A 20,581-nucleotide genomic window follows, 5' to 3' on the forward strand; every position below is an offset into this window, starting at 1 on the left:
TCTCAGCAGGATGGCCTTCCCAGGCAATTTCTGTGCTTCCAGCAGGGTGGCTACTATGTGTCTCTTTCTTCAGCATTATGTTTTGTTTCTTAAAATAATACACGCACATGCATGTAGTTTAAAAAGTCAGATAGTCCTGGAAGACGTTTTTATAAAAAAGCTGCTGTCTTCTCCTGCCTTTAGAGGCAGCAGCTACTTGACCCTTTGGCATTTACCTTATGTTTTCAAGTCATGTTTCTGTAGTTGTGTCTTTATTCACAAGTTTTCGGGATTATCTGCTGACGTCCACGAACGGTAGATGGCCATTTTCGGTTCTCTCGCCCTGTCTCTTTTTTAGGTATCTCACAGTTTAGGTTAAATCCATGACCGGATCTTCGTCAGTCTGTGCAGGTCATTTTTGTGCCTTGCTGGGCTGGATGGTGAACCACAGTTGTATTTCTTTTCTTGTACAGCCTTTTTACTTTCCTGCTCCTTTTGTCCTGTAAAGTGTTTCTGGATTTAAGTTTTTACTCCTCAGACCTGTCAGCTCCCCTCCTCCCCCACCCCCGGCGTCCACAGTGCTCCCTGGGCGCCTGCCCTGGGCCGGGGCACATGGTCATCCTGGGCGTGCTCCCCCTTTCTCTCCCTGCCTCTCAGGCCCCCTCTGCATGCTCACTTGAGGTGGTGGGACACATTCTCTGGGAGCTTCCCGGAGTTTGCTGGGAGGTGGACTTCCAGGACTTGCCTGTCTGAAAATGTTTTTATTCTACCATTACACTTAAAGGTAAGTGTGGCTGGCCTTGGTGTTCCAGGTTGGAAGCAATTTTGAAGTTTTTGATCCAGTATCTTGTTTTCATTGTTGCTGTTGAGAAGCCCAGTTTGATTCATAACCCTTAGTAAGCATTACTTCTCCGTCAGACTTTTGGGAGCCTCCCAATTCTCATGATGTGCCTTAGTTGTAGCCTTTTTTCACTTACCCTGCAGGCTGTGAGTAGCCCTGAGATCTGGAGATGGATGTCCTGTCATTCCGGGGGCGTTTTGTGTTCCCTGTGCATTCGAGCATTCGAGATGTTTGCTCGCTACCGTTTCTCCTTTCCCAGTTCTTTATTTGCACGTTGGACTTCCTGTGCTTACTATTCTGATTTTTAAAATCTTTTCTCCTCATCATATCTTGATCTTTTTGTTCTACGTTTTGGGAGGTGTTGTTTTTTTTTTTTTTTACTGTTTACTAATTCTTCACTGAACATTTTACTTCCTCTCGTATTTTCATGTTCTTTACTGTTCTTTGTTCTTTTCTTACATCTCTTGTTCTTGTTTTGTGTATACAGTATCTGCTTATCTCTTAATTTTAGTTGCATTTAAAAAATTACAAAATTAAAAAAATATTTTTAAATTTGGGGGGAGGATGTGTATAGTTCAGTGGTAGAGCACTTGTCTAGCATGCAGTAGGTCCTGGGTTCAAGCCCCAGTATCTCCATTAAAAAAAATTGTTTTTTGCACTTTTTCTTTTTCACCTGCGTTCCTCTTTGCTATTGTATCTTTTGGCTTCTTTTTTCATGGTGGAAACCCTTTTTCTGATGCCTGGTGATCCTTGGCTGTTCATTCACCTTTGCGAAGAAAGTACTGAAAGTGGAAAGTTGAGTGGTTGTTAACTTTCTTCACTGGAGGCTGATGACTAATTTTTTTTAATTGAGATACAGTTACCGTACGGTATTAATGCTGTACTTTTGTCAGAGCTCCTCCAAACGTCACGGTCCTCTGGTCTGGTTTCCTTGGAGCAGGCCCTCCTGTCCCTGCCCTGTTGGTCCCCCTGGCAGTTGGGCCGGGAGAAGACCAGGAAAGAGGAGGCTCTTTCCGGGGTTCCGTCAAGAGCCTTGCCTCATCCCCCGACTCAGTCAAGCAGCCTGCTCCTGCGTGTCTTTGTGCTGCTCTCCCCAGGTGTGGGGCATTTCTGGTGGAGTTTTTACAGAGCTAAACTGGTGTCTCGTGGCCATAAAAGAGTACTTGTCTGAGTGGGTGGGTGGGGCCTGGGGACCAAAAGTCCAGCATTCCTTACGTGGATTTTCCACCACAGCCCTCTCTAGTTCCTGGCGTCACCCCCTCTTCTGAGACGTCCCATGGTCTGGTGGGGCCGATCAGCCTACTCCTCAGCAGTGACCCCTCATTCGGGCTCCCCTCTTGCCTTGTGGAGTGATTCGGGGTTCCTACGTTCTCCATCTTCCCCCGTCTTTGTGGGGTTTCAAGTGTTCCCTGGGTGGAGTTGACGTTGCTCTTTCCTGTTCTTGTCCTTGGTTGACCTTCCATAAGAGAGGGTGGACAGGCTCCTCTGCCATCCAGAGAGCAGCAGCGTTCATTCCACATCTCCAGAAGCATGTTGCCACCCGCGCCAAGAGCGTGCAGTCCTGTGCAGAGGGCTGCCCATCTTGGGTTTGTACTGTGAGGTGTGTGGTTCTGGCTCTTAGCCAGCGCAGGTCCTGGAGTCCTTCCTGACGGTCTAGTAGGGGCAGTAAATGTGTCAGCCCTGATGGCTGAAAGGACATTTGAGGGCAGCTTAGACCCCATGTGTGGTCAGTGCCACAGTGGGGCTGGAGCCCCATTTCCTGCTTCTGCTTCCTGTCATCTCACAAAACTGCTTTGTAGGTTTGACCACACTTTATTGAGTTTCTCTTTGAAAACAGTGTAGCTTATGGGAACCATATTTTGGCTTGTCTCTTTAGGAACTTTCTGTTCTTTGCCATTTCATGGGACTTGCCTTGTTTGATGGCGGCTTCTGTCTCACGGGGAGTGGGCAGCTTGGCTCTGATTTATGTTGCTCACTCAGCATATCACGCAGGGGTACTTGCTGGAGCCCGGTTACTTTGGTGTACCGCAGGTGTGATGCAGAAAGTGTCAGTTCCAGAGTTGAGAAGTTCTTCCATTTATTGTCCTACTTTTTTTTAACTTATGGTTTTTTTCACTTATTTAGAAAAACTGCTAATTCTTCAAAGGTTTTGGATTTTAAGAAACAAAAGTTGAAGTAGTTATTTCAACTCTTCAAAGGTGGCTTTTTGTTTTTCTTGTGGTGTTTTCGTAAGTAAGTCACTTTCTCAATAAGATCACTGTTAGTTGATATTTTATTTTGGAAAAGGTTTTGGACTGCTTTCTGCATCCCACTGTTAATAGGTTTGTACGTTCTGATCGGAGTATATTGAAAACGCTCTTCCCGGGGCTCTGTAAGTGTTTGTTGAGCACTCTCTGTTTATGAAGAGCTGTTCTAGGTGTTGTGTAAGAGGACACGCAAGTTTATGAGATTGGTCTCTGACTTCACAAAACCTACGAGTGTAATAGAGCAGTTATCACCAAGCAGGAAACGAGGTGGAATCAGTGAAAAGTAAACAAGAAGAGGCCTGCGCTGCTGCCGTGGGTGCTGCAGGCAGACTTGTGGGAGCTCCCTGAGGAAGAGAGGTTAGTCCCGGTCTTAGAGAAGGTCGGTCATGAGGTGTAATGACAAGGTGTAGTTGTGCACTTTAGAAAAAATGAGGCGTTTTAACAAGTTTAGAAAATTGAAACCTAAGAATGCCGAATGTTTGTCATGTGTCTGTTTTTGCGTCGTCTGAGAGCGTGTGCTCACAGTTGCGAGGCCGTGGGTGGCGAGCGCGTGCTGTCCACGCGCCAGCTCACTGCTTCCATGTCTGAACTTGAGCACTTTTCAGAGCCGCGTGGTGTTTGTTTTATAGATGTCCCCGTTTCCTGGGTTGTGAATTGGGTGAGTCTGTGTCCTTTGGTGCATGCTGGCATTACTGGGTCAGAAGGGGCGAGTGGCTTGGGGTGCGGGTGGAGAGGCAGGGCTGGGTCATCGAGGGCCTCGTCGCCATAGAAGCGAGTTGGGAGTCCCCTGAATGCTGTGGACGATCATCAAAATCTTTTAGGTGTGGATCGATATTTTAGGAAGATGGCTGCTGTGGGCAGAGTGGATGGAAGGAACCCAGAGTGGACGCAGGGACACATGAACGGGCTGGGCCTTGAGGTGGGGGGGGCCAGAGACCCATGGATCGAGTTAAGGTATGTCTGCTTACATTTATTTCGAGTCGATGTGTTGCTTTCAGGTTCAGAATTCAGTAAGTACAAAGAGATAAAGTGAAACATCCCCCTTCTTTGTCCACTAGCCACTCAGCTCTTCTCTTGGCGGGCTACCAGAATCATAATTATTGGGCTTATAAGGCAAACACATACTGAGATATCTTAGAATTTTTACTGTGGAGCTTTGTCAAGCCTGCTCAGAAGCAGACGTGGTGGAGTGAGCCCCGCGCACCTGCCCCCGGCATCCACGGTTACCTCCTCGTGGCCTCTTTCCAACCCCGCAGGTATTTATTCTGAAGCCGTTCTTAGGTGTAGTTCATCTGTGAATATTTCAGTTAATGTAAATATTTCAGTCAGTAAATACACAGTCGCTGTTCAGATTTCTCATTTAATTTCAAATTAGGGACAAAATACGGTCTATTCGTTGCCCTTGATACCTCTCAATTCTTAGAACATTAATTTCCATGTTTTCAGTTTTCTTTTGCAATTAAGTCTGAAGATAATGGTTCATCTGTCCCAGAGTTTCCCGTAACCTTGATTTTTGTGGATTGCAGTCCCATGATGTTGTTTAAATGTCCCTTTGTCCCCTGTACTTCTTACTGTGGACCCTTAAGACCTGGAGCTGCTGCTTTCCAGTCTGTGAGTGGCTGGCCCCGTGGCTCTTAAGCAGTTGAGACGTGGTGAGTGTGAACTGAGATGTGCTACCAGTGCAAGCTACACGCAGAATTTCTAAGACTCAGTGTGAAAAAGAGACTGTACAGTGTCCTGATAATACTTTAAAAAATATTGTTTGCATGTTGAAATATAATCTTTCGGGTGTATTAGGTTAAATGAAATATTTGTGTTTCTAATTCCTCTTTATGGTTTTTTTTGGGGTGGGTAATGAGGTTTACTTATTTATTTTTTCATTAATTTTTTTTTAGTAGAGGTACTGGGGATTGAACCCCGGACCCTGTGCATGCTAAGCACACGCTGTACTGCTAAGCTACACCGCGCCCCTCTAATTTCTTTTTAAAATGTGGTTACTAGAAAATGAAAAGTTACTCACATAGCTCATGCTTGTGGCTGCCATCTTTCTGTTAGACTGCCCTGGCTGGAGGCCCCATCTGAGGTAGGTTTGCCTTTAAAAAATTTTTTTAGCAAGAATATGTCATAACTAGTATTAAGTTTTTTACCAGACAGAGTAAGTCTGATCCTCTGGCTCTGTGATGTTAACAGTCATGATATTTATTGCTCAGAATCATTAACTCGTTAGGGGTGGAGTGGCAGCCTTTCTTCATCTCTGAGCTGGAATGCTCAGACGCAGAAGAACCGCTTAGTGACCAGGAGGTGCAGCCCACGGGGAAAGGAAGGACAGGTTCTTGAGACTCCAGCACCCAGGGACCTCCCAGTAAGTGCCGGGCTGAGAGAGGCTGGGGGTCGACACTCGTTTGCTGAGCTGCTTGTTAAGGTGGTTTCTCTCCTGGAGTCCTCTCCCCCGTCAGGTTCTGAGGCTGCATTTGGGCCCAGGAAGTCTTGGTTGCTTCCTCGTCCCTGCCTGTGCTCCGTGAACCCCTTGAGCACTAGGGTGGAACAAGATGCCAGTTGTTACGGTCGTCCTGTGGGCCAGTGAGTGGTCAGATGTCCCCCACCTCTGGCTCAGTCTTCCCTCTGTTCCCTTCTCTTACAGGAATGGTCTGCTGGATGCTGGCACCGTGGTTCTGTCACCACGTCTTAACCAGACTCCATAGCAATAGGACATTTAACCACAGCCTGAAGGCTTTTTTTTGTGTGACAGAGACACAGAAACATGCCCATGTTACGTGTATGTTGTCTTCTGTGTTCCTGGTACCTCCGTCAAGCAGGGAGCTTTACCAGAAGCACTGAAGCCCCCTTGTGCCCTTTCCAGTCTGCTCTGCACTTGCCCCAGGGTAACTGCTGTCCCACCTTCTGGTACGTGGATTAGTTTTGCCTGATTCTGCACTTGGTTTGAAGGACACGTGCGGTGTGTGCTCACATCTGCCTCCTTCTCGTCAGCACTGTGTCTCTGAGACGCATCTGTGCCATTGCGTGCCGTGGTGGTGTGCTCACTCTCATTACACGTAGTACTCCGTTGTCTGAACATACCGCGGTGCGCTTGAGTTGTTTCCAGTTTTGGGATACTCAGAAAGATGATGTGAACGTTCTTACATGTGTCTTTGGTAAATACAGGTATGTGTTTTGTTGGTGTGTGCCTAGGAGTGGGCGTGTTGAGCCATGGAACGGGCATATGTACCCAGGGGGCTGTACCATGTTGTAAGTGTGAGAAGTGCCGTTGCTGTAAGTCCTTGCTAACATTTGGTCTTGTCTGTCTTTTTTTTCACCATCTTGGTAGGTGTGTGCTGTGGTTTAATTTGCGTTTGCCTGATGACTATTGATATTAAGGACTAGTATGCTCTTTGGTCATTTTGTTTAGACACTTTTGGGATGTGCCAATTTAAGCTTTTTTTTTTGCTGCTGGTGGGTAGATATTTTATTCCTTTCTATGGGTGAATAATATTCCATTGTGTAAATTTACTGTGCTTTGTTTATCCATTTATCATTTACTGCCTTTTTTTGGCTTTTCTGACTAGTACTGCTGTGAACATTCATGAACAGGTGTTTGTATAAACAGATGTTTTCCTTTCTCTTGGGTGTGTACCTGGGAGTAGAACTGCTGGGCGCGTGGTAACTCTGGTTGGGAATGCCAGACGGGTCTCTCCAGCAGCTGTGGCATTTCACAGTCCTGTCAGCAGGGCAGGAGGATTCCAGTTTCTCCACATTTTTGCCAACACCTGTTATTAACTGTGGCTATAGCCATTCTGTTGGCTGTGGTGTGGCATCTTGGTGTGCTTTTGATTTGAATTTCCCCTATTACTAGTGATGTTGAGCATTTTTTTGTGCTTATTTGCCATTCGTATATCTTCACAGAAATGTCTGTAGAAGTCCTGCTCATTTCACGTGGGTTGTTTGTCTTTTTGTGGCTAGCTGTAAATGTGTTTTGTGTGTTGGAGGTTGTAGATACGAATCCCTTTCAGACGTGTGATTAGGAAATACTTTCTCCCAGTCCGTAGATTGTCTTTTCACTTTCTTGGTAGTGTTCTTTGAAGTGCAAATGTTTTTAATTTGATGAAGCCCAATTCATCTATTTTCTTCTTTTGTTGTTAGCACTTTTGGTCTCATATCTGAGAGTGTGTTGCCCGGTCCATTGTTACGAAGTTACCCCTGTACTGTCTTCTGAGTTTTATAGTTTCAGCTCTTGTATTTTAGTCTGTGATCCATTTTGAGGTAAATTTTGTCTGTGGTGTGAGGTAGGGGGTCCAGCTTCATTCTTTTGCGAGTGGAGATCCAGGCGTCCTAAGCCGTTGGTTGAAAAGGCTGTTCTTTCCCTCCCTGGATTGTCTCAACGCTGTTGTTAAGTCACTTGACCGTAAATGTTAGGGCTTGTCTCTGGCCTCTTGGTTGTGGCATGCTGCCGGCGTGACTGTCCTTAGGCAGCGCCATCTTGAATGCTGTAGCCTGGGAGTGTGGGTCCACCACCTCTGTTCCTGTGCTTCTGGGCCCTCGCAGTGCCATATGAATTTTAGCAGGAGCTTGTCCACAGCTGCAGAAAGCCTTCTAGGATTTCGATGGGGCTTGCCCTGATTTTGTGGATCACTTTGGGGTGTTGCCATCTGAGTGATGGTCGGTCTTCCAGTCTGTGGCATGACACACGGTGTCCTCCATCTGCCTAGGGCTTGGCTGCTTTTACCTTCTGCCCTACGCCCAGTCAGTTCAGCTGAAGCTCTGTCAGTTTTGTTATCTCTGCAAAGAGTCAGCTGTTGTTTCACTGGGACCCTGGCTTTCTGTTCCCCATCCCACTTCTCCTCTGGGCTCATTACTCCTTCTGCTTCCTTTGGGTTTAGTTTGCGCTCTCGGAAATCTTTTTTTTTGTGTGTGTGTGTGTGTGTGTAACATGAGGTGTAGGAATTAGGATTCATTGTCTTCTTTGTGATTGTCCACCTGAACCAGCATCATTTTACAGACGTCCTTTGCTCATTGTACTTCAGTGCCACTTTTGCCGTAAATGAGGAAAAACCGTATCTGGGAGGCTGTGGGTGACTTTTTTCGTGGTAACTTGTTAATGTTGGCTGCTGTCAGCATTGATCACTGCGCCACTAGATGAAGCCTGGCGAGGTTTTCTTTAGGTTGAAGATTTGTTCAGTCCACCCGCAAGGGCAGTTTCCCCATGTAATGGGGGATGTCGGGTTTTACAGCCCACAGCTCGGTGACATCATGGTTGTCAGCCCAGCAGCTAAACCAGGTGTCATGTTGAGGCCACAGCCGTTTGCCAGACAGTTGGTGCTTGCCCAGCAGCCTCACTGTTTACCTCTGGCCCATCACGCAGCTCCTCACTGTTGCGTGGGACTGTCATCCCTTCCTCCAGGCCTTGTGGCGACAACACAGGCCGGGGACCTTGCACATAGCAGGTGTGTAGATGGTCGTGCCCTCCTCCTCCTCCAGTCTTTTCCTCCAAGATGCCGTCTGGTCTTCTGCGATGTGCCTGGCACAGTGCTGGGGTTTACGAGGACCGTGCTGGCAGAGAGAGCGCCGCAGCCATGGCAGAAGCACACCTGACCTGGGTGCCCTGGGCGCCCTTGGGAGGGGTCTTGTCCAAACAGGTAGGGCTGGGGTGGCCCCGAGTGTGCAGAGCAAGCTGATTCCTGCCATCCAGCCAAGGTGTATGTTCCTGTGAGACAGTTTCAGATGTGGGGGCGGCTGCTGGAATTTTCAGCAGTGGACTTTTGCTTGGCAGACATGTCAGATGGTGGGGCGGCTTGGAGCACTGCGTCGGGTGATGCTCCTGGGGCCCGTCTCATGTGCCGTCAGGGATGGAGTCCGCTCGTCTTCTGGAGGTGAATCTCACGTAGCTGGACGGCTCCCATTGGCGGCCCTGCCAGTGTCCCTTTTGTTCATGTGGATGCACTCTGACCTTTACAAGTGGGCTTTTGTTGGGACCCAGCAGTGCGGCAGTTCCGATAACGTCTGGTAGTTTTCCTGGAGTGTCTTATGAGTTACGCACCCTACCGGGTGCCACATGTGGGGCTTTGGCTTATCCTCCCAGCCGCCCTATCAGATAGGGCTGTTATCCCAGTATCTCCATTTCACGGAGGAGAAAAAGGAGATGATAAGGTGTACTGCCCGTGTTCTTCGCAGACAGTCTGAAGTTTGGAGTAAAGAATAGCAGACAAGCACATCGTCTTTGAAAGAGGAGCAGTCAGATTTAGGCTTCCTACCCATCAGCTGTCTTAGATGCAAACTGGGGTGGGAGGAGGCGCACGGCCCTCCTGTGGCTCGTAGATGCACTGCCCAGGCTGTGGGCAGCGGGTTGCCCACGGGCACTGGGCTCCTCTGGGCGCCTGTGCACAGCGGGTCCTGGGAGCTCTGGGCAGGGCAGCACCCGACTGCTCATTTGTTTTTCTCTGCTTCAGTTGCTACTTGTGTGCTTTTGCCCCATCTGCTGGGAACTGTTCGGTCACCATGCAAACCTAGTGTATGTAGTCAAGACACAGGTTTAGGTATGGCTAGCCTTGTCCCTTGTCCTTTGTGTTTCTAGTTTCTTTTGTTTCAGGTCACTTGATTTTGCTTTGTAAAGTTTGTGTGTGTAACAGAATCAGGTGGACTCTAGTCTCTTTTGGGGGGAGGTGCGGGAGGTAATTAGGTTTGTTTATTTATTTTTAACGGAGGTCCTGGGATTGAACCCACCACCTTACGCATGCTAAGCACGCACTGTACCGCTGCGTTGTGCCCTCCCCCTTCCAGTCTCCTTCTTAGCTGTCCCCTGCCTTGCTCCCCTCTGTGGCAGAGATGTTTCTGCTGAGCGCCTGCTCTGGAAGACGGCCTGGGTCTTGCTCCCAAGGAGCCCAGTGTGGTGGTGGAGAAGCTGTGGGAGCCTCGTCCATGGCCTTTGTTGCCCGTGTGTGTGGGGAAGGCAGGGCAGCGTGGCCGTGCAGTGTGTGCGGAGGCCTGGTGTAAAGCCCTGTTTGAGGGTAGCGCCCTCCTGTGTGTACTGCTGTAGAGACTGACTGCTGCCTGGTCCCAGGGTCTCTGCTCCAGGTATGCAGTCCTTCCTTTTGGTTTCGTCCACCATCATGCAGCTTGTTGAGATGAGATTTGGGGCGGCTTCCCCTTCCTGGTTCAGATCTCTGGGTTGTTGGCACTACCTAGGTGCACTGGCACCTGTGGGTGGATTGGCAGAACGCTGTTCCAGAAGGGTCAGGTGACAGGAAGCGTGTGCGTTGTCATGCTGGCCAGAGGTGCTGGATGCGGGGCGGCTTCAGTCTGTCTGAGGGGTGAGCGAGGACTCCGCTGGGAGGGCTGCTTGGGCAGGACCTGAGGGAATGTGTGTGTCTGCTGGGCAGAGAACTAGGGTGTTCAGGGTGCTTGGGGGCCAGGACGGAGGCTGCTGCTTTCAGTGAGTGGCGGGGGCCCTCCCCTGGAAACGTGGTGGAGGCCAGGGGACCCAGACGGCCCCTGTGCTCTGGTGCTGGGGCCCAGCAGGACGCAGGAGTGAGGAGCACTCAATGGGTTTCCCCTGCCCACAGGAAGGCAGGGCCACTCTGTTCACCACTGACACTTCAGGGCTGGTCAGCAGGCGGGAGGACAGAGGCAGGCCTGTCTGCCCTCTGCGTCTTTTCCTTAGGGTGGAATGTGCATGCGCAGGATGCTGCCTGCCTGGCGTGAGCCTCTGTGGCAGTGCTGTCGTAAGGCTGTTGGCAAGGCAGACTTCACGTGGCTGGCTCGGCCGGCTTCCTTTTCAGAACTGCCTTGTGCTGACTGACGCGTGAGCAGTTAGTGGGCACAGAACTTCGGGGCATGGATTTTAAGATCAGGATGAGAAATTCTAGACCCTGGAATATGTGGGAGCTGTCTCAGAGCGTGTTGAGGGCGTCGGCACGTTGGCCCTGGCGGGGGTCTCGTGTGCTCCTTCCTGGAATGCTGCTCTTGTGTTTGCTCTTTATCCTGGGCTCTTGTGTGATACCCAGGGTTATTAACACTGGGCAGGAAGTGCTGCCGTCCGGTGGTTCCAGAGAAGACTGGGTAGGCAGCTTGGCACTTGGAGAGGCAGCAGGGCCCTTGCAGTTAGAGAGCGCTCTCCTGCCCTGTGGTGGGTGTCCAGTGAGTACCTTACCTGCTCCACTTGTTCACCTGTCCGGCAGGCCTTCATTTGGCCTTACAGGTGAGCTGAGGACAGAGGTGAGTCAGCTGTTCCCTGGAGAAGGCCAGGGCACCGTGCAGATGAGGAGGGCAGAGAGGGAGTGAGGAGGGGCGGCTGGGTAAGGCCTCGTCCTCCGAGTGGACGGGCAACGCCGGAGGGCGTGGGGTTGAGGGGTGGACCGCTGCGGCCGCGGCGGTGGGCAGGGGCGGGCACAGCACGGGAGGACCGTCAGAAGACGTTGGAGGAGTCGGGTAAGCGATGGGGCTCGGACGGGGGTGGGAAGAGCTGAGGTGCTCAGAAGAGGTGAGACTCTGTGTGTATGGGAAGGAGGAGCAGCAAGGTGGGAGAGGGTGAAGGAAGTGCGCACTGGAAGAGCGCAGGTGCCGGTCACAGAGCCCAGAGCACGGGTGCCTGCTGGGCTTTCAGATATAAACGCTGAGCCAGATGGAAGGAGTTATGTCCACAGAGAGGCCAGGCCTGCGCTTGGTGCAGAAGCGGGCTGTGGAGCCCAGCCCTCAAGGTCACACCGAGGGGACAGGCAGCCGGCAGAGGAGACTGAAGGAAGGGTGCAGGAGGACAGGCGACCACTCTTGGTGGCTGCTGGGGATGCGTGGTTGAACACTAACAACTGACCCTTGGTGTGGACGGTGTGGACCTGACTTGGGGCTCGGGAAGCACTTTTCTTCTTTATCTGACTTAATCTTAGCATCGTCTGCATCTGGAAGGGACTGTGCTCTCTAGACACTTGGTGACTTTCCCACTTGCCCAGCGCAAGGGAAGGTGCTGTGGGGGATGTTTGGGGGTCTGGAGCAAATCACGGAGAGGGCATTGGCAGTGTCAGTGGGAAGAAGGAACCTTCCACCCTAATTCTGGAGGATACAGAGAAGGTGAGTGTGCCCGGTGAAGCCTGAGTCTCCACGGGGGAAGCATGGCGGGGCGTGGTGGGCAGCAGAGTCCTGCCCGGTGGGGGAGGGTAGCGCGCTCTGCTCTGTGATTTTTAGAGTCAGTCAAGACGGGGTGTGTGAACAAACCTTATGAATTGTGAACAGTTGAGCAGTCATGAGTATTAATGTTTGAGACCGCTAGCTTAAGCGTTCTGTGGGTGTTTCTTTGAGCATCCTACTAGGGTGTAGCCTAACGTGGCTCTAGGAGCTTGCTGAGGTAGCTGGCCCAGTGAGTAGAAGCTATGAGGAGTCTTGTGCTTGCCCTGGGGCCAGGGGCAGAGTTCTGCGGAGGGGTGAAGGGACAAGGTGTGCACGTTGTGAAGGTCTTGTGGGCTGCTGTGTAAGGACAGCAGTGGAGGGGGCTGCCAGTCCTGGAGAAGGTGGATGGTGGTCCTTTCTGGGACAGTTCCTGGGGCCCAGGCTGGGCTAAATGCTGGGTTCTGCTCGAGCAGCAGAGTGGGTGGTGGTGGTGCCATGCACTGAGACAGGACAGGCCTGCTCAGGTCAGCTGCAGGCATGGTTTGTTCCAGAGGTCCAAATCTTCCTGCAGATGTTGGATAGTAAATACTTTAGGCTTACTGCACCAAAAGCAAAATTAGGGATAATTTCATAATTTTTTATTGATGAAAGTCAAAATATAAAATTAATAATTGGCTGCTTCTTTTTCCTCGTTGGTGATAACGGATCTCCTAATCAGAAGAACGGAATTTTCGGACGAATGTGTTGCCTAATTTGGGTTCAGGGTTGGTTCCATGTCGTCAAAGTCTGTAGGAAACGCTCATCTGTGACTGTGGTCTGTGATAACGGTTTTCTGTATTTTATCTTCGAGAATGTCTTCATGCTGATGGGCGTTGCAGCTTCCAGTAGCAGTCCAGGAGCATATGATTTTTTTAACAACTGTAGTTCACATGCATAAACTTCACATTTGTAAAGTGCACTATTTTGTATCTTTTCTTGTATTCACAGAGTTGAGCAGCCATCACCACTGTCTAATTCCAGAACATTCCTGTCACCCTGAAAAGAAACCCGTCTCCGTTAGCAGGCCCGCCCGCCCTTCCCTTCCCCCGCCCCGGCAACCGCCAGCCCGCTCTTTGTCTCTGGAGCCACCTGCTTGGAGGGCTTGTGTGTGACTGTGGTGGTGATTGTCTTCTTCCATTTGATACAGTGTCTTCAGGGCATCCGTGCTGTAGGACGTGCCAGTACCTTACTCCTTCCTGCGGCCAAGGGAGTTTTGTTGGTGGGTCCAGCACATTCTGTTTCTGTTCTTCAACTTTTTGGCTGTTACGAGTAACGTTGCCATGAGTATTTTGAGTGTTTGTGGGGACCTCTGCTTTCGGTTCTCTTGGCTCTGTACCTGGTGTTGGAATTGTTGGGTCAGATGGTGGCTCTGTGTTTAACTGTTCGAGTAATTATCACACTTTTCCACGTGTGACTGCCCTGTTTTCCATTCCCACCGGCAGTGTACGAGAGTTCCAGTTTTTCCCATCCTGGCCAACACTTGTCATTGTCCGTCTTTTCTATGGTGGCCATCCTAGTGAGTGTGATGTGGTACCTTGTGGTTTTACTTCGCATTTCAGGGATGGTCAGGGATGATGAGGAGCTTTTTATGAGCTTATTAGTCATTCATATATCTTCTTTGGAGGAATATCTATTCAAACCCTTTATCCATTTTTAATTTGCTTGTCTTTTTATTATTGAGTTGTAGGAGATCTTTATGTATTCTGGATATGTCTCTTACTAGGTATATGATGTGCAAAAATTTTTTCCACTGTTCTAATTTTTCTTTCATGGTGTCCTTGAACGTACAAAGGTTTTAATTTGGGGAAGTTCAGTTTTTCTATTATTTCCTTTGGTTGCTTGTGCTTTTGGTGTCATATTTGCCTAATCTATGTCATGAAGTTTGTTTTCTTCTAAGAGTTTTATAATGTTTAGGTCTTTATTTTGAGTTACCTTTTGTATATGATATGAGGTAAGAGTACAGCTTCATTCTTTTATTTGTGGCTACCCAGCTGGCCCACCATTGCTCGCTGAAGACTGTTCATGCCCCATAGAGTTAATTGTTTTGGCATCATTGTTTTTTTTGGTGGGGGTAGAGGTCATTAGGTTTATTTATTTAATGGAGGTACTGGGGATTGAACCTAGGACCTTGTGTATGTTAGGCACCAGCTCTGCCTCTGAGCTATACTCTCCCCCTATTTTGGCATCGTTGTTGAAAGTCAGTTGACCATTAATGTTGAGCTTATGTCTAGATTCTTAGGTCTGTCCCACCGATCTCTGTCTGTCCTTCTGCCAGTGCTATCTTACTTTGATTTTTGTAGCTATGTAGTAAATAAAATAAATGAGGGAGTGTGAGTTTCCCAGCTTCGTTCTTCTTTTTCAAGATGTTTAAGGCTCATTTGAGACCCTCATATTTCCTTATAAATTTTAGGAACAGCTTGATATCTGCAAAAAAGCCTTCTGGGATTTTGATAGGGGTTGTGTTAGATATGTAGATCAATTTGGGGTATTTTCATCTTAATATTAAGTCTTTCTTGAATACTGGGTATATTTCCATTTGTTTAAGTCTTTAACTTGTTTTGACAATGTTTTCAAGTATAAACCTTGCACTTCTGTTAAATATATTTCTAAGTATTCTTTTTGTTGCTTTTGTAACAAAATTGTTTTTAGTTTCATTTTTTGACATTGTTAATTGCTAGTGTATAGAAATATGATTGATTTTTGTACATTGATGTTGTATCACATGACCTTACTGAGGTTATTTATTAGCTCTAATAGCTTTTTTGTGGGTTCCTTCGGATTTTCCACATACTAGATTGTGTTGTCTGGGAATAGAGATAGTTCTATTTCTTCCGTTCAAATCTAGATGCCTGTTATTTCTTTTTCTTGCCTAATTACTATAACTAGATCCTCCAGAAGAATGTTGGATAGAAGTAGTGAAGTGATTCATACAACTTAATAACAAAAAAACCAAACAACTCAATCCAAAAATGGGCAGAAGACCTAAACAAACAATTCTCCAATGAAGACATACAAATGGCTAATAGGCACATGAAAAAAATGCTCAATATTGCTAATTATCAGAGAAATGCAAGTCAAAGCTACAATTAAGTATCACCTCACACCAGTCAGAATGGCCATCCTTAAAAAGTGCACAAATGATAAATGCTGGAGAGGCCTTGGAGAAAAGGGAGCCCTCCTACACTGCTGGTGGGAATGCAGTTTGGTGCAGCCATTGTGGAAAACAGTGTAGAGATTCCTCAAAAAACTAAACATAGACTTATCCTATGATCCAGTAATCCCACTCCTGGGCATATATCTGGAGGGAACTCTAATTCGAAAAGATACATACACCCCAGTATTCATAGCACTATATATGATAGCCAAGACATGGCAACAACCTAAATGTCCATCAACAGATGACTGGATAAAGACATTGTGGTGTATATATACATTGGAACACTACTCAGCCATAAAAAAGAATAAAATAATGCCATTTGCAGCAACGTGGATGAACCTGGAGATCGTCATTGTAAGCAAAGTAAGCCAGAAAGAGAAAGAAAAGTACCATATGATGTCATTCACATTTGGAATCTTAAAAAAAAAAAAGAAAGACACTAATGAACTCATCTGCAAAACAAACAGTCACAGACACGGTAAACAAACTTATGGATACCAGGAGGGAAAGTGGGTGGGAGGTGATCAATTGGGAGTCCAAGATTTGCAAATACTAACTACTATATATAAAACAGATAAGCAGATTTCTTCTGTATAGCGCAGGGAACTATATTCAATACTTTGTAGGAACTTAGAGTGAGAAAGAACAGAAAACAAGTATGTGTATGCATATGTGTGACTGAACTATTATGCTATGTGCCAGAAATGGACACAACATTGTAAACTGGCTATACTTCAGTAAAAAAGAAAAAGTCGAAGTGGTGAGAATGGCCACGCTGTCTCACTCTCGTTTTTAGGGGAGGCAGCCTTTCTTTACTCAGTACGATGTTGGCCTTGGGTTTCTGTAGATGCCCTGTATCAGTTTGAGGAAGTTCCCTTCTCTTCCTAGTTTGTTGAGTGCTTTTATCAGAAAGAGATACTGGATTTTGTTAAATGCTTTCTCTGCATCGGTTGAGATGATCATATGATTTTTTTCCTTTATTTTCTTAATATGGTGTATTGCATTGATTTTCACGTGCTGCATCGGCTCCGTGTTCCTGCAGTAAATCCATTTTGTTATAGTATTGAATCCTCTTTACATCTTGCTGCATTTGGCTTGCTAGTATTTTGTTGAGGCTTTTTGTGTCTGTTTTCATGAGTGATATCATATTGGTCTGTGGTTTCTTTTTGTGATGTCTTTTTGTGGCTGGTGGCAGGGTAACACTGACTTCATAGAACGAGTTGGGAAGTGTATTCTGTTTGTGGAAGTGTTTGTGAAGGACTTGTGTTACTTGTTCTTTTAATGTTTGGTAGAATTCACCTGTGAAGCTGTTTGATTCTGAGCTTTTCTCTGTTGGAAGTTTTTTTGATTATTAATTTGATCTACACTTTTTATAGGTGCTCAGGATTTCTTTTTTCTTTTTTTTTCCTTTTTTGAGGGGGTAGGTAATTAGGTTTATGTATTTGTTTACTGATGAAAGTACTGGGGATTGAACCCAGGACTTTGCACATGCTAAACAGTCACTCTACCACTGAGCTATCCCTGCCCACTTCTATTTATTCTTGAGTCATTTTTGGTGTTTTATGTCCTTCCAGGAATTTGTTCATTTCACTTGGGGATCTGTTTTGTTGGCATACAGTTGCTTGTAGCATTTCCTTATAATCTTTTATTTTTTAGAGAATGGGTAGTAGTATTTCCTCCTTCATTCCTGATTTTAGTAGTTTGAATCTTCTCTCTCTTTTTCTTGGTCAGTCTAGCCAAAGGTTTGTTAGTTACGTTGAAGCTGCAAAGAAGTAACTTTTGATTTGGTTGATATTCCTTGTTTTTCTAGTCTCTCTTTCACTTACTTCTACTCTGATCTTTATTTCCTTCCTTCTGCTTGCTTTGGGTTTCATTTTGACTTTTTCTGGATTCTCAAGGTGGAAGCTTAGTATATTGGCTTGAGTTCTTTTCTGGTATAGAAGTTTTAAAGCTGTATCATTTCCCTCAGAGTACTTCTTTATCTGTGGTATGGGTTGAATTATGTTTCCCAAAAAGGTACATTGGGAGTCCTGACTCCCCAGGACCTCAGAATGTGACCTTACTTGGGAATTGGGTCTTTACAGATGAGTTCAGGTGAGATTGTCCTTGAGGAGGGTGGGCCCCTAATTCAGTGTGATTGGTGTCAGCGTCAGAGAGGAGAGTGCCTTGTGAGCACAGAGCTGCACAGCGGGAAGACGAGGTGAAGACGCACCTGACTGGAGGGATGTCTTTACAAGCCAAGGGATGCCAGGGGTTGCTGGCAGACACCGAAGCTGGAGAGGCAAGAAAGGTGGCTCCCCTGGGGCCAGCAGAGAGCACTGCCCAGCTGCCACCTTGATTTTGGACTTCTGACCTCCAGAACTGGGAGACAATGAATTTCTGCTATTTTAATCCACCAGTTTATGGTATTCTGTTATGGCAGCCCTAGAAGACCAAGACAAGATGCTTCCTTTAAGTTTTGATATGTTGTGTTTTCTCTTTTTCCTCAGTTCAAAGTACATTGTGTTTTCCATTGTGATTTCTTTAACACATGGGTTATTTAGAATTATGATGTTTAATTTCTAACTATTTAGGTATTTCCTGGATCTCCCTGTTTTGTTGATTTTTAACATGATTCCATTATGGTCAGAGGACATCCTTTAACTTCAGTTTGTTTGAATTTGCTAGATTTTAAAAAATGCCTCAGATCATATACCCTGTCCTGGGGGTGTTTGATGAGTGCCTGAGCAGAATGGGGACTCTGCAGTCATCTGGTGGCTGTCCCTGTGTGTCAGGGGGCTTGGTCCGTGGTGTCGAGTCTTTCTGTCCTGCCTGCTTTTTAGTTGCTCTGTCAGTTACAGAAGTTGGGTGTGGAATCTCCAACTCCTGCTGTTGAGTTTTCTTTTCCTCTCAGTTCTCCTAGGTTCTGCTTCGTGTGTGTTGAGGCACTATTGTTAGTTGTGTGTATATTTATGTTGTTACATCTACCTGTTTTCTGAACCTTTTGTCATTTTGAAACATCTCTGTCTCTAGCAGTATTTCTTGTTTTAAAGTCTATTTTGTCTGAAATCACTATAGCTACTTCAGTTCTCTTATGGTTTCTGTTTACATTGTGTGTCTTTTTCTGGCCTTTTACCTTTAATCTCTTAGTGTCTTTCCATCTAAGGTGTGCCAACATACATTTGGGTCGTATTTTTTTTAATCTGTTCGGTCTCTGCTTTTTAATTGGAATATTTAATCCATTTACATTTATTGTAATTACTGAAAAGGTAGGATTTACATTGTTTGGTGTTTGTCTTTTTGCTCCCCTTTTCCTCCATTAGTTTCTTTTGTGTGCATGTTAAGTAGGTATTTTAAGTGTACCATTTTAATTCCCTTACTGTTTTACTATATTATTTATTTATTTATTTCCCTAGGGATGACCATTTAATATTTTAATTTATAACCATCTGATTTGGATTATACTAGTGTTATTAGAATAGTATGTTAAAAATTTGCTCCTGTGTAGTTCCACTTCTTTTGTCCTTCTTGCACTGTTACTATCATACAAAGTACATCTCTGTACATTGTATGCCTGTCCACACACATTTACAGTTACTGCTTTATGCAGTTGTGTTTTAAATCACGTAGGGGAAAAAGCTACAGCTAAAAATAGGTGGACGACGCTGTCTTTGGTATTCGCCTATGCAGATGCCTCTTCTGGTGGTGGTTGCTTCTTCACGTGGGTTCGTGTCGCTGTCCAGAGGGACGTTTAGCGTGAAGGACTTCCGTGATGCTCCTTGTGGGAACGCCTGGTGGTGACACCTGGCTTCTGTCTACCCTGGAATGTTGTAGGTTCACTTTCCTTTATGAGGTGCTTGGTGTGTGGGGGATTCTCCTCTGCAGTCTTTTTCTTTCCTCGCTGTGTGACATTGTCCTGCTGTCCAACGAGAAGTCAGCGGTTAATCTTACTGAGGGTGCCCTGTACCTGTCTTGCTGCATTCAGGGTTCTGTCTTTGGCCTTCAGCAGCTTGATGGTGACTTGTCTAAGTGAGGATCTCTGAGTTTATCTTACTTGGAGTTTGTTGAGCTTCTTGGAATTTTCTAACTCTTCTGATGGTTGCTCTCCTGTGAGCTGTGAGCTTTGTGATGAGCGCTTTGTCTGTAATGTGGACGTGTGTTGTTGTTTTTCATTCCAGCTAGAGTGCCTGTGCAGTAAACTCCGTGCTGTGCCTCTGAGTCAGTACCGTGGTGATCATGGGTCGGGAGCACGGCGTTGGGCAAAGTCCCCACTGCTCTTCTCGCCCCCGTGTGACGAGCGTGCGCTGGTTTCGCGTGGTGGTGAGGCGGACTCGCCAAGAGGCGGTGCAGGTGCGATTGCCTGGCATCGCCGGGCTCTGCCTCCTCGCGTGAGGCAGCCGTGGGCCGTGTGTGGAGAAGTGAGCCTGGCTCTGCTGTGTGTGTGAGCACGGGGGGGTGAGTCGCCCATGACTTTTACGTGTATTTACAAACATAAAACCGTCCTCGCCTTCAGGCTGTACAGAAGCAGGCCAGCCTTTGATGGACACATGCTCTTTGGGCTTGCAGAGGACGCTGCCCTTTGTCACAGTGCTTGCCCTGTGTTTTGATTACTGGTGTCTTTGTATAGTTTTTACTGTTGTTTCAGTGACTAGACTGTAAGCCATGTGAAGGTAGGGCTTTACCTTTTGTTAGTTTTCCAAGCCTCGCCTCTTACCTGGCCCGTTTTTAGGTGCTCTCTGCTGTAGTGCTTAATGTAAAAGGAGAAGGGGCCAGAATTAGCCTGTTTTTTTTTGGATGGTGTCCTTGGGTGAATCCTTTAGGAATTAACTGGCTTCCAGGTGTAGACAGGAACCATTTATTCAGTGATTTGTCCTACATTTGTTCATTTTTATAACAGATACTTACTGTCTTCTGTGTGTTGGCTGCTGAGCTGGGTGGCAGATGATAGAACTGGTTGGTGCCTGGTCTCTGTGGAGGTTCCTGGGTTGTAGTTCTGAGGAGGACGCAGTTCCAGGCCTGCTAAGTTAAAGGGGATGTGGGGTGTGGAAGCCACAGTGGGGATGGCGGGACCCTTGGCACGATAGAGAAGGCCTCCTGCTTGCTCGCGCCCGCTGCAGACCGAGACCGCCAGTGTCTTCACTCCGGACTCCAGATGGGGCCTTGGGGCAGGGTTGGCTTCTGCACATGCACAAACTGGAGTGGACAGGTGGCTGCCACCTCCAGCAAGCTGGCCACAGCCATACGCAATTT

At 47.1% G+C, this 20,581-nt stretch overlaps 1 protein-coding gene across 17 annotated transcripts in view; it reads left to right on the forward strand.

Annotated features, from left to right (window-relative positions):
- Positions 1-20,581, forward strand: part of EHMT1 (euchromatic histone lysine methyltransferase 1) — a 126,258-nt gene that overhangs the window by 2,162 nt on the left and 103,515 nt on the right. The window lies entirely within an intron of this gene.

Source organism: Vicugna pacos, chromosome 4, assembly GCF_048564905.1.
Source record: "Vicugna pacos chromosome 4, VicPac4, whole genome shotgun sequence".
Taxonomy (NCBI): domain Eukaryota; kingdom Metazoa; phylum Chordata; class Mammalia; order Artiodactyla; family Camelidae; genus Vicugna; species Vicugna pacos.